Source organism: Rattus norvegicus, chromosome 10, assembly GCF_021556685.1.
Source record: "Rattus norvegicus strain SHRSP/BbbUtx chromosome 10, alternate assembly SHRSP_T2T, whole genome shotgun sequence".
NCBI lineage: Eukaryota > Metazoa > Chordata > Mammalia > Rodentia > Muridae > Rattus > Rattus norvegicus.
In genome coordinates, this window is record NC_141543.1 from 87,757,501 (window position 1) to 87,772,245 (window position 14,745).

Below are 14,745 nucleotides of genomic sequence, written 5' to 3' on the forward strand. Positions count from 1 at the left end.
TATTTAAGGACCGGTTTTCGTGTGGAAACGATACGGGCTCACTGAGTAAACATCAAGCACTCTATAAGGTTTACTGAGGTATGCGGATTAATGATGCAGGGATTAGAGTCAAATGACCTCATTGATCAGGATAAATTTTAGCTTAAGTCTCTCCATAACTTGGGAGGAGCATGTGTGTAGAGATACTTTACTTGAAATGTTAGAAGCCAATCACAGAGTCTGTCACTGCTTCCCCAGTGCCAATAATACTCAATCCCTCAGCACGCACAGCTCCTTGGTAGACAGAAAGGAATAATAGGCGGAGAGAGCGAACTGTTTCCTTTCTCGTGTGTGTGTGTGTGTGTGTGTGTGTGTGTGTGTGTGAATTAGTCAACTGTGTGAACATATTTAGAGTTTTTAGGTGTTTTTTTTGTTGTTGTTCTATAATATGAAGATAGGGAGAGGGCTCAACATAGGCTCTCCCCTACTTGTCTGTAAATAAATCCACACGCGTGCATACCTACGCTCAAACATTTGTCACACTTTCGTCTTATTCTCCAGACAACTGCGCTCATCTTGATTGTTAGCTAGAAGATGTCTTTCTTTTGAGGCTCTTGCTGGGGGGCACATAAAAGTCATTTACATGACTGTGATCTGGGGACCCAAGAACGCACTCTCTAGTAAAGTCCCCCGCCCTCTGATGGCCATGGTGGATTTCTGAACACGTCTCTTAGTGGCTTCAGGTGAGTCCTGATTTCAGATCACTGAGAGACATTAAGGACCCAGTGTTGAGTTAACTGTGATAAGGGTAAGTGAGCTGTCATTCAGGATCGTAGTGGCCTTCCTCATGAAGACAAATGTCTTATTGGATCTAAGACATCACGTCGTTTGTGTAGTCTGGTATAAATCACAGATGAAGATGACAAACGGGGCTTCAAATCTGACAGTAATTTATATAACGTGAACAAATGATTACCACGGATTATACATGTTTCGTGAAGAATTAAAAAACAATAACAATTATCTGTCTATGAACAACCCATTTTTCATTCTTTCCCCTGGCATATCTGGCGACGGGCGCATGTTTAAACTCTAACCTTCTTCAGTACCCTTTAAACACTCTCACGCATGTCGATTCTGGGCTGTCCTCCACGGTGCTGCTTTAACTGGAACACAAAACAAATCGGAAGCTTGCTAACGTAACCCAAGTTTCTACATGAAATGATGGCAGTTTAGATTCCGAAGATGCTCGGCAATCACCTGGCGAAGTGTTGTTCCACCAAAGAGGAGACCTCGGGAGTGAAGGTCCTTGGTCCCATTGCAAGTGACAGGGTCGGTGTTACACTGCAGTGACGCCTGTGAGAAGAGCCTGTTGGTGTTCACCCATGTAGATTCCCCCTCTCCTGTGGAACTTCCCCCACTGTGCACAATCCCAGCATGCTTTGCAGGGTGATACTCCAAAACTCTTACAAGCCTAGTCCTGGCTCTTAAGTTATTTTTCTGAAGTTTCAGTGAAATTCTTCAGACATACACATCTTCCAGGTAAATGTTCACAACCTTTTCTCAAAATGACTCGGGCTGGTCTATTTTACAAGCATCCCCAAATGTCCCAACCTATGCTGTCACATCTGTAGGTAAAGTACGAGTTCCTGAATTGATTTAGCATTGGACCGTGAGTTATCTTTTGAGGCCCTCGGTTCGCTTTGTAGATTTTAATATACTACCGATGAAGGGTTTGTTATCGAATACCTCTATCACCAAGCACCCTTATTCAGACACGGGCTTAGCACACGGGATCTAAAAGGGAAGTAAGATTCGAGTCCTTCTTGGAGTCGCCTCCAAGAAGAGGGAGCTTTAAATTTCCCTACCACGCAGCGCAGCGTATGCCTCACGGTCAAGTGTTGCCGATGCAGGTCAGGCTCCGCAGGGAGCACCAGTTGTTTGGCCCCGAAGTGTTTTGGGAGACATTGAAAGGAATATTTGACTTCTGGCCAAAGTGGTTTTGGAAGTCTTTTCCAGAAAGGTCAAACATTTATTGGGCTTCTCCTCCAATTAATGGGAGAACAGTCACGACTTTCTTAAGTGCGAGGGGCCGATTTTCCAAGAGTGACTTGGCAGAAGAGACTGTTTACGCGATGCCTGGAGTAATTTTTGTTTCTCTCCAAATTCTAAACTCATCAACAAGTAACAAGTTTAATAGCGATCACTTCCTCGTACAGTAACTGTTAAGGACACCAGTGTGGTCACTTGGGTGGTGGCGGACTCAGAGGGTTTCGGCTGCTGCTGCATGGTGCTGTGCATGCGGGTGTCGACACCAGTCAGAAGCAGGGAGAGGAGAGCTTACGTCTCTACAGGCCGCTGACTGCAAATCCCATTCACCGCCTAATTGTCTTGTTCAGAGTCTATGAACGCAATGTGGCTCAACGTGGCGTTTGCTTTGCAGAGACGGTCTCGCCACCCCAGGGTTGGTTATTGCGCCCATGGCAACCATGTTTAAAATTCGAAAGCCCTCGGTACCATCTTAACGACTAGACCGTCCTTCCTCAAGCTCCACATTGGCCGTCTTTACTTCCAAGTCTAATATTCACATACATTTAGAAAAATTTAGTTTAAGCACAGATGACTCCCTCAGGCCATACATACACACACACACACACACACACACACACACACACACACACACACACACGTCTCTTCATACTTTGGCAGTCTTTACTTCTCTGTTAGCCATAAATTCTTTTGACCTAAAGTTCAATTAGTAAAAACAGAAATTCTTCAGGTTGGGCATACAGCTCAGGGACAGAGCTTTTGCCTAGAATGTGCAAGGCCCTGAGTTTGATCTCTAGCACAGTGGGGGAGAATGAGAAAGAGAGAGACAGACACAGAAGAGAGACACAGACAGGCAGATACACACACAGAGATGGAGAGGCAGACAGAGATGGAGAGACACAGACAGACAGACAGACAGACAGACAGACAGACAGACAGACAGGTTGACTAGTACTGAAGCTCTGCTTAGACCAGGATATTATGGTGGACTGGACAAAGATGGTTGGATTCCCGAACTCTATTCCCTATCTGCCCTCGCCTGCCTTTCAGATTCGATATCCTCCCCCCCCCCTTTTACTGTTGTACCCTAAGGGTCTTGAGCCCAGACACACTAGCAAGAAAGAAAGATTAGGCAGAATAGGACCTCTGGCTTGTAAAATATTGGGGTTTTCGGGGGGAAATTGTTTATTCAGGAGACATTTTCACTTATAGAAGCCTTTATACAATTTGCAGGAGGTTTTTTTAAAAAAAATAAACTGTTAGCCCATAACTTACAGGGCACAGCGTATTTTCATAGAATGGCCTGGAATGTAGGCACAATTTTATCCTTATGTCATTTCACAACGAAGCCTTGGATTTTATTCTACCAGCACAGGGTTAACTGTTGTCCGGAGCTCGCCTCCCTGCAGACAATCACTGTCATCCCAGAAAGACATTCTCAAACACCCAGCAGCAGAGTGAGACCTAGAGACTGTCAGAGCTCAGGGTGGGAAGTGTCTGGGTCATCTAATATAGCCCATCTAATGAATTCACATCATTCTTGCTAATATCTCACTTAATTAACAATCAAATATAGCGATTACAGTTTGGGCCCTTCCTTTCCAGGACATCCTTCCCGCCCAACTATTATTAGTAATTTATCCTTCATGTCTTACCTAAACTTTCCCTTCCTTGGTTTCAGGCCATTGCTCTTTTCCATACCATCTTCTGAGACTGAATAATTCCCCTAATTCATTTATAGTGTTACCTTTAGAAGGTATTAAAGACGGCGAACATTTATCCCCAGAGTCTTCCCTTTTCCAAACTGCATAAATTTCAGTTCTAGTAGTCCTTACCTTCCTCTGCCCTGTCATACCCTCCAGTCACTCTGTATTTATCACATGCCTTGATATTTTCCATTCCGAGGGGATCAGCTCACCAAGAGAGCTGCCTTTCAGAGAGGGGAGGGCTGAAGAATAAAATCTTACATTAAGCCCTAGAAGCCCGAGCGTCGTTTTGATGTTGGCGCTGGCGATCATCTGGAGAGACACTCGTGCAGCGTGTGCTGTGGCATATGCTGGGATATATGTATACTTTAATGCCTTAATGTATTATGGCCTGTTGTAATTGAATGTCTATAAAGTAGCAGTTAAAGGATTTTATAGACCTTGGAAAGGATCGGAATTCTCTAGCGCCCTCTTGTGGCGAAAACACAATAGCGCTCTGCGCATTCTTGGATTTTTGTTTTGCGGGATTTTAGTACAGGGCGGGTGACTATGATTTTTTTTTAAGTTTTCAACACTGAACATGAGGAATGAATTAGATAATTAAAGATTTCACGTGCGTGCATGCATATTAATATTTAAAATATTTCTTTCTGGAGAAATTATTTTCTCGTGAATGCTTTGAACCTCAAAAGGTAAGTACTTCCTTAGAGCCGTCATTTCCGTGTTTTCTATTACATAAGTTATGGGGAGACATACAGAACCAACTATAATTATAAGAAATTTATATTCTTCAGTGATACATGATGGAAGGCTTGGATATGACTTTTTTTTTTTTTTTTTTTTTGGTTCTTTTTTCGGAGCTGGGGACCGAACCCAGGGCCTTGCGCTTCCTAGGTAAGCGCTCTACCACTGAGCTAAATCCCCAGCCCCGGATATGACTTTTTAAGTCCAACTTACAGGTATTTTTTCCCATGCCAATTTTAAAGGGAAGTGGCTAGCATTCCTAATGTATACCATTTAATTCTCTCTCATATAAAGTTTATCATTTCGAAGTTATGATTGTCATATGCTTTTCTCAACCCACACATTTCAAACGTTTATAAATCCTTACTAAACCGCATACAGCTCAAGGGCAGGTATATATTTCTATGAGCAACATAAAATTCTATTTGTTTCAGAAGACACCACCGCAAGTCACACGTGTCTTGGATTGCTCGACCTCTAGAGAAAGCACCAGTGACAACTTTCTAGATTAAAAGTGAATGCTGTCTTTGGGTTCCTTCGCTCTGTGGCACTTGATAAAGCCCTTTCTGGGGACTTGTAGAAACTTGAGAAGTGGCGAAGTCAAGTTCCCTCTGTGCTCAGTCGGCTTTGTGATGGACCCCTGTCACGTGGGATCCCATGGGACAGTTCTGGAGGACACACTTGGTCATATCAAGTACTGGCCTGCTCTCCAGGAGAGAATATTGACTGGTCCACAAGGGAGCGGACAGAGAAGGATGGCTTAGGCGTAGCAGGGTGGAGGGGGTTGGTCACGGGCTATATGAGGGGGAACATTTTGACTAATTTTTCTTTTTCATCCCCCACCAAGAGACGATAATTATTTTTCAAAGCAATAGAAATCAATTCTCCTTTATTAACTAATGAGCTTCTCCTTTGAGATACATGGACACAAATCTAACTTTGATTACTTGGATTTTTGTGCAGTTTTGGTTTGGGTTTTGGACTGGTGTTTCCTTTGAGCACAGGAAAATAAAACCGAACAAGCCTATCAAAGAGTCACTAATAGCCAAACATTTGTGACTGTTCATAGTAATAATCTCGTTTTCGTACTTGGAAAAACACGAATTTGATATTACATTTTGAGGTTTATCAATAATCGGTCAGTTGGCCTTCTTTACCCTGGCTCTGTGATCAATGTCAAGTGTCCTGGTTCCTCCTGGGGCCTGGTTGTTTTTCTTGTAAAGGCAGCATTTCCCTCGAGACATTTGAATTGTAGCTTTATACAGTTTTGTATAAACCTTGAACAATCCTACCTGAGCAGAGAGGCAAACGGCAGCCTCTCTTTACACCTGTGGCATTTGCTCTGTGTTTATATTGATCCATTTGGTCACCCAGAATGGTCACTGCTCTTACGTATTTTCCGGCTTCTGGTTTTAAGTCACATATTCGTATTTCCGCAATGCTTTCTGAAGTAGAGCCTGTCCTTTCTACCAGAAAAGTCTTTCTAGAGTACTTATTTTCTTAAGCAGAATTTATTAAGCACTTTAAGGGTTTACCTTGTTTCATTTAGCATTAAAATCAGGAAGAGCAGAGCAGCGATGATCCATTTCTTGGAGAATCGTAAGGAGTAACAGTGTATCACAGAAACTGTTGGCAAACGGTTGCTTCACACAGCTATGAGGAGGTGTCCGGGTAGACCGAGGTGTGGTGGCCAAAACTGACAGAGATTGTCCTAGGGGACTATCCGAGCTCTTGCTATGCATCTTACTCTAAATAATAGTTGTGTGCTCTAACATAGCACTGAAACAAAGCTAGGCAGCCGGTCTGTCTCGCCCATCTTCTCAGTCTCTCTGTTCGGGCAGATGTCCTCCACCTATAAACCCAGAGATCTTTCTGAGTGTTTCAAGGAACAGTGGGAAAACTCCAGAAGCTTCTTGTGTAGACTCATTCATGCCTCTTCCAAAATAATAGATTTATTTAGATTTGATGGTATTCTGTCTTAAGTGCTTTCCCCTTTAATTTGGATCCATTTAAATTCTCTTACTTGTTTGAGGATGAGGTACATTAAGGACCCTGCACAGGGGGTGGGGGAATCTCTTCCTAGAGCGTTTGCATTTGCTTCTTGAATAAAAATTCAAGTTGCAGTGTAATTTCTGAACTGCAAACATATTGATTCGTTCACATGTATTTTATTAAGCAGTAAGAGACATGCATCTAGCTACGTAGCATCTTCTGAAGCATCTTCTAAACGTTTCCGTTGTGAAGAGCTAGCTTGGTCTAACCTGTCTCGTTTTTGGAAGAGAAAACTATATGCAAGACTAATGACTTTGCCTCTCAGATTCAAAAGAATTTACAGCAGATGGGGGGACATGGACGTTAACTCCAGTTCAGTTAGAACTCGGCTGCCCCCACTAGACAGGTCTGGTCAATCTAAATGGGTACCAACTTGTGAGGATGCATCACCTAGGAACACTCAGGGGGCTTCAATTTATATCTCACACTGTCTGTCCTCGGCCATTTTTTTCTGCTTCCTGTACTCTGACTTCCTTCCTTAAATTCTTACACTTCGCCTTTGCTTTTAAGAAATTAAATCAGAAACACAGCCAGATCTGTACCAATGGTGATTTAGCCATTCCTGGTATCTGGGTGTGGAATAGTGACCTGTTCTGTAGTTCAGTGGTGATGGCTCCAGTGGGAGATCCTGCACACCGCCGTGACCCCCAAGGCTAGCCCAGGCAACAACCCAGAGAAAAAGTTCCACAATTTTAACCTTACTTTTCTCGTATAGACTAGGCAAGAAATTGACTTCTGTCTGACTTAGAATGTTCTCCAGCCTTTCGCCCAAGCTATGCCTCATAATAATTCTTAACATCTCATGTTTTTCAGTCTCAGTGATCTAAGAGTATGCCAGGCATGGTTTTCAATATATGGCAAAATCATAAAATTAAGAAAAGATCCTGTGAAAATTTTGCACACTCTGCTAAATGAATTATTGAAATTCCAATAAAGAATTTTTTTTAACCTAAAATGCTGCCTGGGTTTTATTTTCCCCTCAGTCCTTTCAGTTCTCATAAACGTCTCCACGAAGGCTATATCTGTAGAGTTAGAAAAGGATGCATCCTGTGCTATTTACCCGATCAGTAAGATTTTTAAAATGTGGTGTCTTGATGTGAGCTATTGACCGAGGTAGGCTGGCAGTTTTACTGGCCAGGAAGATGCAGCCAGTCTGCCGTAAATCCATGCGGTAAAAAATCCCTGAGAAATTTTTGATTAAGAAACTTTTACTATCCTTTTAAAATGAAATATACTGGTCATTTTTTTCAATGATAAAGGCAGGTATTTCGTGTTATTGTCTGCATCTGAGCTGCTGGGATCTATTTTAATAAGTTTGTTAGGCAAGAGTTCCTAGACTTCTGAGATGCCAACTTGAACAATCAAAGTTGAACAAGTCCAGGGAGCATGTAAAGAAGTATAATAAAAGCCAACCTGGTCAGCAGAAGTAAGAATAAAATCTTACCTCTGAAATAAACCTATGTGCACACACGCATGCGCACATGAATGCGCGCACGCACACACACACACACACACACACACACACACACACACACACACTGTTATTAGCCTTTTATAAATGTTATCAGTGAGTTAAAGCTGTAGTAATATAAAAAATGTTAAAATTAAAGAGATGTGTTTTAAGTGAGAAGCCATGTTTGACATGTACTTTAAAACAGTGGTAAAGCTAAAAACAGGATATGGTATTTAATTATGTTTACACTTCATTTACACAATTACATTTCTACCTGAGGGTCAGTTACAAAGGTGACTCGTTTAGGACATCATGTAAGTGATGTGCTGATCATAATTGGATTTGAAAAGATGAAGTTAGGAATACTGTTTGATCTAGAAGTCCTCGATTAGAGTCTATGATTGGGGGACTGGGGTTTGCTCAGTAGCACATGTTCAACGTGCTCCAGGTCCTGGGTTCAAACCCAGTCCCCGAAACAAGAAGTTGGTCACTGACGAGGAGAGTCTGCAGAGAGTGATAACCGCTCTGTCAAGCCACATGCTCAGTGTACGTAGTTATGTCCACCAGGAACATTTTATTAAGAAGCAGCCCATGAATGCCCATTCTTCTCAACCATTTGCACAAACGCCATGTTTAATATTCCTAGAAATTTTCAAGTCTTATATATAATTATATATAATTAAAATTATAATATAAAGTTTATGTTAAACTTTTTTACTTAATGAGGTCAGAGGGCATCGGTTCAAAACAGACTCACGTCTCAAACTGATTTCCAGTCCCGCTTGAGAAAGTTCTGTGTCTATATACTCTACCAAGTTAAATGCCATTTTTAAAAAAAGAAATCCACCGTCTCCCAGCAACAAAACCTGCTTCCTTTAACTCCCTGGGTCCTGCGTTCTTCTTGAGGATTTCAGGAGAAGCAGCAGAAGCAGCCGGCATCATTCCTCACCCAGATAACGCCTTCTCCTCAGTTAATAGCTCCTTGTTCATCAAGGAAATGAATGTGTGCAGAGGTGACATGTTCCTCACCCACCACTCTTTGTTCTAGGCTCCCCCAGACAGATCACGTCAGCCTCAGCTCTGACAAATATCCCCCCAAACTTTAACACTATGTTAAGTTGAGTTATGAGGTTTTAAGGGTACACTTCTGGGCTGAAAGTTGATTGTCTCCGAGAGAGAAGAGAATTGTGCTCAGTGATAACGGAGTCCTTGCTACAGGATCATCCTGAGTATTGAACTCACCATTGCCTTTATTCGTTCTCTCTCTCTCTCTCTCTCTCTCTCTCTCTCTCTCTCTCTCTCTCTCTCTGGATGTTTTGGTTTGTTTTCCTGGGGAATTACTGGCTACTAAATTGGGTGACTCACCTCTCTACCCCTTCCCCCAAAGATCTCTCAGAAAGACCTACCCAGTCCTAGCAGTAGACGAATTGAGACAGCTCAATCCAGTAGTGCAATTGCGTGAAGTGTGCCCAGCTGGGGTGTGCCTACAACTAGTCGCAAGGGGAGCTCCCCTCTTACTTGTATGAATGTAGACATGGACGTAGAAAAGGGTCCAAGCTACAGGGTGTTTCACCTCTCCTTTCCCAGCCTTCTAACACTCCATACACATATTTAATTACTGGTGGTGGGTTTTACATGCTCATGGAGTGTGTGTGTGTGTGTGTGTGTGTGTGTGTGTGTGTGTGTACAGATGTGTATGCATACACCAATGTGTGCCCCCCCTCTCTCCTCTCCTCTCCCTCTCTCTCTCAAGTTGTGATTTTTGAATTATGCTCTGACGGTAGAAATTTCCAACTTGCTGTCCTGGCAAAATTTTAAGCTGGGTCTTTGTTGGGGACAGTGATGGTGACAGTTTTTTATGCCAATCTCTGCAGATGCATTCTGGTATATGACTCCATAAATGCCTTCATAGTAGTAAAAACTACCGAGGAATGGTAAATTAAAGCCTGCCTGATGAATTGTGAGCACTCCATTTTTCCCTCCGCATCATATAAATTTAAGAGAACTATTATAAATGGAACCAATAATACCGCAGAGAAAAACTTTAGTTTGGTGCATCCCAGAGACACTCTACAGCCCTACTTAGGAAGAAATGTTTAAACAAATGCATTGAAACCCACTACAAAAGATTTATTAACCCAACCCTTCACTATCAGTCAGAGCAGCCACTTAGCATGCGTGGTGCTCTGGAAGGTGAATTAGGAGTGCCCACTGTCTGTAATGTATTTATTGGATGCCCACGTGTGCAGCACACGGTGACTTTACAGACATGACGTGTAAGCACCACTATGTGCAATGTAGGCGTGTGAAGCCATAGTACTAATGGGGAAATGAGAGCGTGACTTGTCCAAGGCCTTCAGCTAAGAATGCAGGAGAGGCAGAATATTCGACCTGCCTCTTTAGTTCTGAAGTCTATATTATTCCAGTGCACCACGCTGCCTTACAGAAAGGGAATTACAGTTCTTGGTTTCCCCTCCAGACACTGCATTCTGCTAAAAGGAACACAGATATCCCGGTGCACCTTGAGAAAGCAGTAGCCTGTTAGTAGGGTGGCCGTTAATGAAGCATTTGCCCACTGCAGAAAATGTATTGGGTGCTGAGGCTCCCCGCCCATCCCTACCCCAGCCCCTGTCTCCTTCTGGTCTGATATAGCCCAGGGTTCGTGTCACACTTCCTGTGTAGTCAAGGGTGAACTTGAACTTCTGGTCCTCCTACATCCAGCTCCAGACGTCCGAATTGCGGGCTCACACCACCACTGCTAACTGATGCAGTGCTGAGAATCAAATCCACAGCCTCCCGCACACTAGGCAAGCACTTGCCCGACCGAGCTACAGCCCCAGACCCACTGAGACAGTTCCTTTTCTCCACTTTTTAAGTCCTGTATTCAAAATGGCCTCTCATCTCAAAGCTCGTTCTTCTTTCACCATAGTATGTTGTCTCTCCACATTGCAGAGAGAGGGGAAGGGCGCTCTAGATCCGTGCTGTGTGGTAGAACCTTCTGAGGAGATGGAAGGGTCCCACACTATTTGCGGTGACTTTGGAGAGCAGCCATCCCGGGGTAAAGCTGTCGTGCTTATGGCTGGCGAGGCAGATGAACAACAAAGCCATCCAATTGATCTTAAACTTTAAATATATTTTTTAAAAGCTCCAAGTAGATAGCGGCCTCACTCTGGAGAGCGTAACCTTAGGGAGATGACTGTTATTTGAGTAGCAAGTACAAGAGGACTATTGACCGTCTCTCTATTTCAGGAGCTGCCTGAGAATGGGACAACATGAAAGCTCGGTGGACAAGGGTGTGAGGGAAGAAAGTCTGAGCCATCGGCTTTGATTGAGGAGGTCAGGGGTGCTGGCTAGGTAAGCAGGCAGGAAGGCCCTCAAGTAAATTTATGGGAGGAACCAAGAGCAAACAGGATGTGGGGCAGAAGGGATGTGACCTGGCAAAGGGCTTTGAGGAATAGCATTAGAGTCCATAATTAATGGATTTGCACAGATTCAAAGGTAAATAAAAATCAGCATCTTTCTGATTCACCCTCTGTAAATCACGACTCGACATTTTGACAGGTAGCTTTGGCATAAGTTGCCTAAACGGCACCGTGATGTGTGTGGCGCGTAGACGCTTACGGGGCCTCTCTCATCCTATTCAAGAGCTCACAGAGTGAGAGGTTTAGGGTTGTATCTTTCCCAGAATAGGCGTGTCGACTATTCCCCTGGCAGTGCTCTGTGAGTCTCACAGTTCATCTCCTTGCTTCTAGGCAGTGCCATGTCTAATCTTTCTCCAGAGATAGATTCTCCAACACATTAAAATATTTTTTCATTACAGAAGTATTTAAACCTCTGCTAATGAGGACCGCTGTCACTAATTCATACACTTTATAGCACTCCACAGTTTAAAAGTCTTGTTCGAAGGCATCACCCCATTTAACCCACACCACCATCTCACGAGAGGACTGGCATCTTCGTTTCACGGGTGAGGTCGCCAAGCCCGAGTCCCATCTGCGTACACATCCTCCATGCAGAAAGGCCTGGAACCTAGACCAGAGGCAGATGGTCACAGGGTCTGCCATCTTGATTATGTGCTCAGCATGGCGACTGGCTTTTGGTTCCGATGTCACTGGGGACGTTCACAGCGAATTTTGCTACCTTTGTGGGTGTGCACCCATTCTCCAGATTTGGAAACCAAGGCCAAAGACTTATCAAGCTTCTAAGTTCAACTACTGAGTTGAAAGAAAAACAGAATGGGTTGACCCTCCTGGAGGATGCATTTAGTGAAAGGCAGACAGAGCGATGATACTCGCCCAACACCCAGATCCCCACACAGACAGGCTGCACGAAAAGGGAAGAGATGGAGGACCGCGTGTCAAGTTGATGAGATTTTTTTTTTCTTCACATTATGTCCATTATTGGCCAAGCAAGCTGAGAGAGAGAGAGAGAGAGAGAGAGAGAGAGAGAGAGAGAGAGAGAGAACGTACAAAATTAAGGTACAGATGTATGGAAACCCCATCTAAATTGTGATTTGTTTTCTGTTCTGTCCTTTGTTTTTTGGGGGATTTTTTGAAATGTGTGCCTTTCTATACTGGAAAAAATATTTTCTAATTTGTAGTATTCAGTGATTGCTTTGGGGAAAAAAAAAAACCCTAAACATTAAGAAAGAGAGGTATTTGCTCTCTGGTTCCTAAACCCAGCATCTCTTCTAAACGACCACAGACTGTTTGCCCATTCTTTTTGTTTTGTTTTGAAACAGAGTCTCAAGTACTTTAAACTTTATGTAGCAAAGGCCAGCCTTGGAGTTCTGAGCTCCTTTCCTCCACCTCCCAAGACCTAAGACTGTAGACATACGCTACCACACCACATTTATGTGGTGCTGGGGACCGAACACAGCAGGGCTTCATGCACACTAGCTGGGCCAGCACCCCACAGCTGAGCCACACCCTATCCCCTCTCAGATGAGCCACACCCAACCCCCCAGCCGAGCCATACCCAACCCCCCAGCTGAGCCACACCCAACTCCCCCTCCCCACTCCCCCCCCCCCCGCAGCTGAGCCACACCTGGGCCCCCCTCAGCTGAGTCTTTCTCATTAGATCTGAGCAGTCTATAAAGCTTGGCAGTGCTCAGATTCCCAGTGCTGTGGTCACTGAAAAAAATGATCTAGAAAAAAATAGCAGAGGCAAATGTTTCTGATGACCTGCTCGGAATGCTAATTTATAGTCAACGTAAAAATGAAGACACACACTTAAAGATCTTTAAGATTTACACACGGGCTGGACCTGGTAGAGCACCCCTTTACTGCCAACTCTCAGGAGGCAGAGGCAGGCGGATCTGTATGGGTCCGAAGCCATGCTGGTCTCTAGGTTTCCAGTGCTGCATGTTGAGATTCTGTCTTGCATTAAAAGCGAGCACCTGCACTGGGAATGAGAGTGGTAGAGTGTTTTAATTCTGCCTAGATAAGCCACTTAAACACTGAAGTGAAGCAAAGAGAACTAAGTGAGGGGGGTGTCGGAACAGCAGGGGTGCTCGGTCTGCAAAGCAAGGGGACACATTTCCAGCCCGGCAGACCTTCTGTTCCTAGTTCATTTCTGAAGCTCTGGAAGGTGGGAGAGCTGGGGCCGTTTGACCCATAGAGCCTCCATAGGCAAGGTAGTTTCTTTTTGTATGTATGATCTCCAGTCCCTTAGTTTTGAATGAACTAACTCTTCAGAGTTTCCAGGCTAATAAGGAACAGGAAGATTTTGACATATACTTTAATTAGTTTGGCACGGACTAAAACAAACAAAGGTATCTCCCTTCGTTATCAGAGGAGCTCTAGCAGGGAGAAAGATGTAGGAGAAAGGCCGTGCCTCGCCAAGCTGTTTATAATAAAGGTTACAGTATTGGCAACCTCGGGAAGGTGGCAAGTGGTACACTGTTAATAGGATATAACCACGTGCAAATTCCTGTGTCCCTTCCTTGCTGATAACATACAGTGCTATGGTGTTTTTATGCAACAATGATGCACACCACATGTGTTTGACAGCGTGAAGAGTGTTTGAGTAAATTAATGAACGATTTCTCTTGCAAAATGAAAGCTATTTCCAGCAGTGACTTTCTGGGTTATAAATGGCAAAGCTTCCCCCTTCCTCTTCCCCTCCCTGTCCCCCTACCTCTCCCTCTCCCCCTCCCCCCTTCCCAAGGACTCTGAAACAGAAAGGTCAAAGTTGAGAAAGATATAACTTGTATCATTTTGGCCTCCTTAACTATTACTAACAAATGCCTCTCTCGGGTTAGAGATGAGCCTTGATTTACAGTGATAGAATCGTGTTCCATAGAACTATTACCAACTGAAAAAAAAAATCACACATTAAGAATCTGTTTACTATACCGAATGTAGCAAACACAGCATGATATGGAGCACTGTTGAGTGTGGGGTGGGGTATGGACAGGGGTTAGCCTTTGTGACCAGTGTGGCAGACTGGGGGTTGCAGCTTGCTGGACGTGGCTCAGTGGGCGAGCATGAGGGTCTGAGACTGGATCCCCAGCCCCCACATAAAACCTGCTGGGCAGTGTCTCTGTAACTCAGCTGGGGCATGGGACAGAGTCAGGAGAATACCAGGGGCTCACCATTCAGCCAATCCCCCTGCATCAGTGAGAGACCCTGAATCCAAATAAGGCAGAGATTAATAGAGGAAGAAAAGTGATAGGAGGGGCACAGCCATGGGCCAGCATACCTATGCACATGCATCTACACATGTGTGTAAACTAAACAAAGCACACACACACACACACAC

The 14,745-nt window shown here is 44.0% G+C and overlaps 1 protein-coding gene and 1 long non-coding RNA gene across 8 annotated transcripts in view; both read left to right on the forward strand.

Annotated features, from left to right (window-relative positions):
• Skap1 (src kinase associated phosphoprotein 1) overlaps window positions 1-14,745 on the forward strand; it is a 306,690-nt gene that overhangs the window by 92,183 nt on the left and 199,762 nt on the right.
• On the forward strand, window positions 11,233-12,412 carry LOC148003085 (uncharacterized). The gene is made up of 2 exons (XR_015632043.1): window positions 11,233-11,337; window positions 11,860-12,412. It is a non-coding gene; the product is annotated as an uncharacterized LOC148003085 (long non-coding RNA).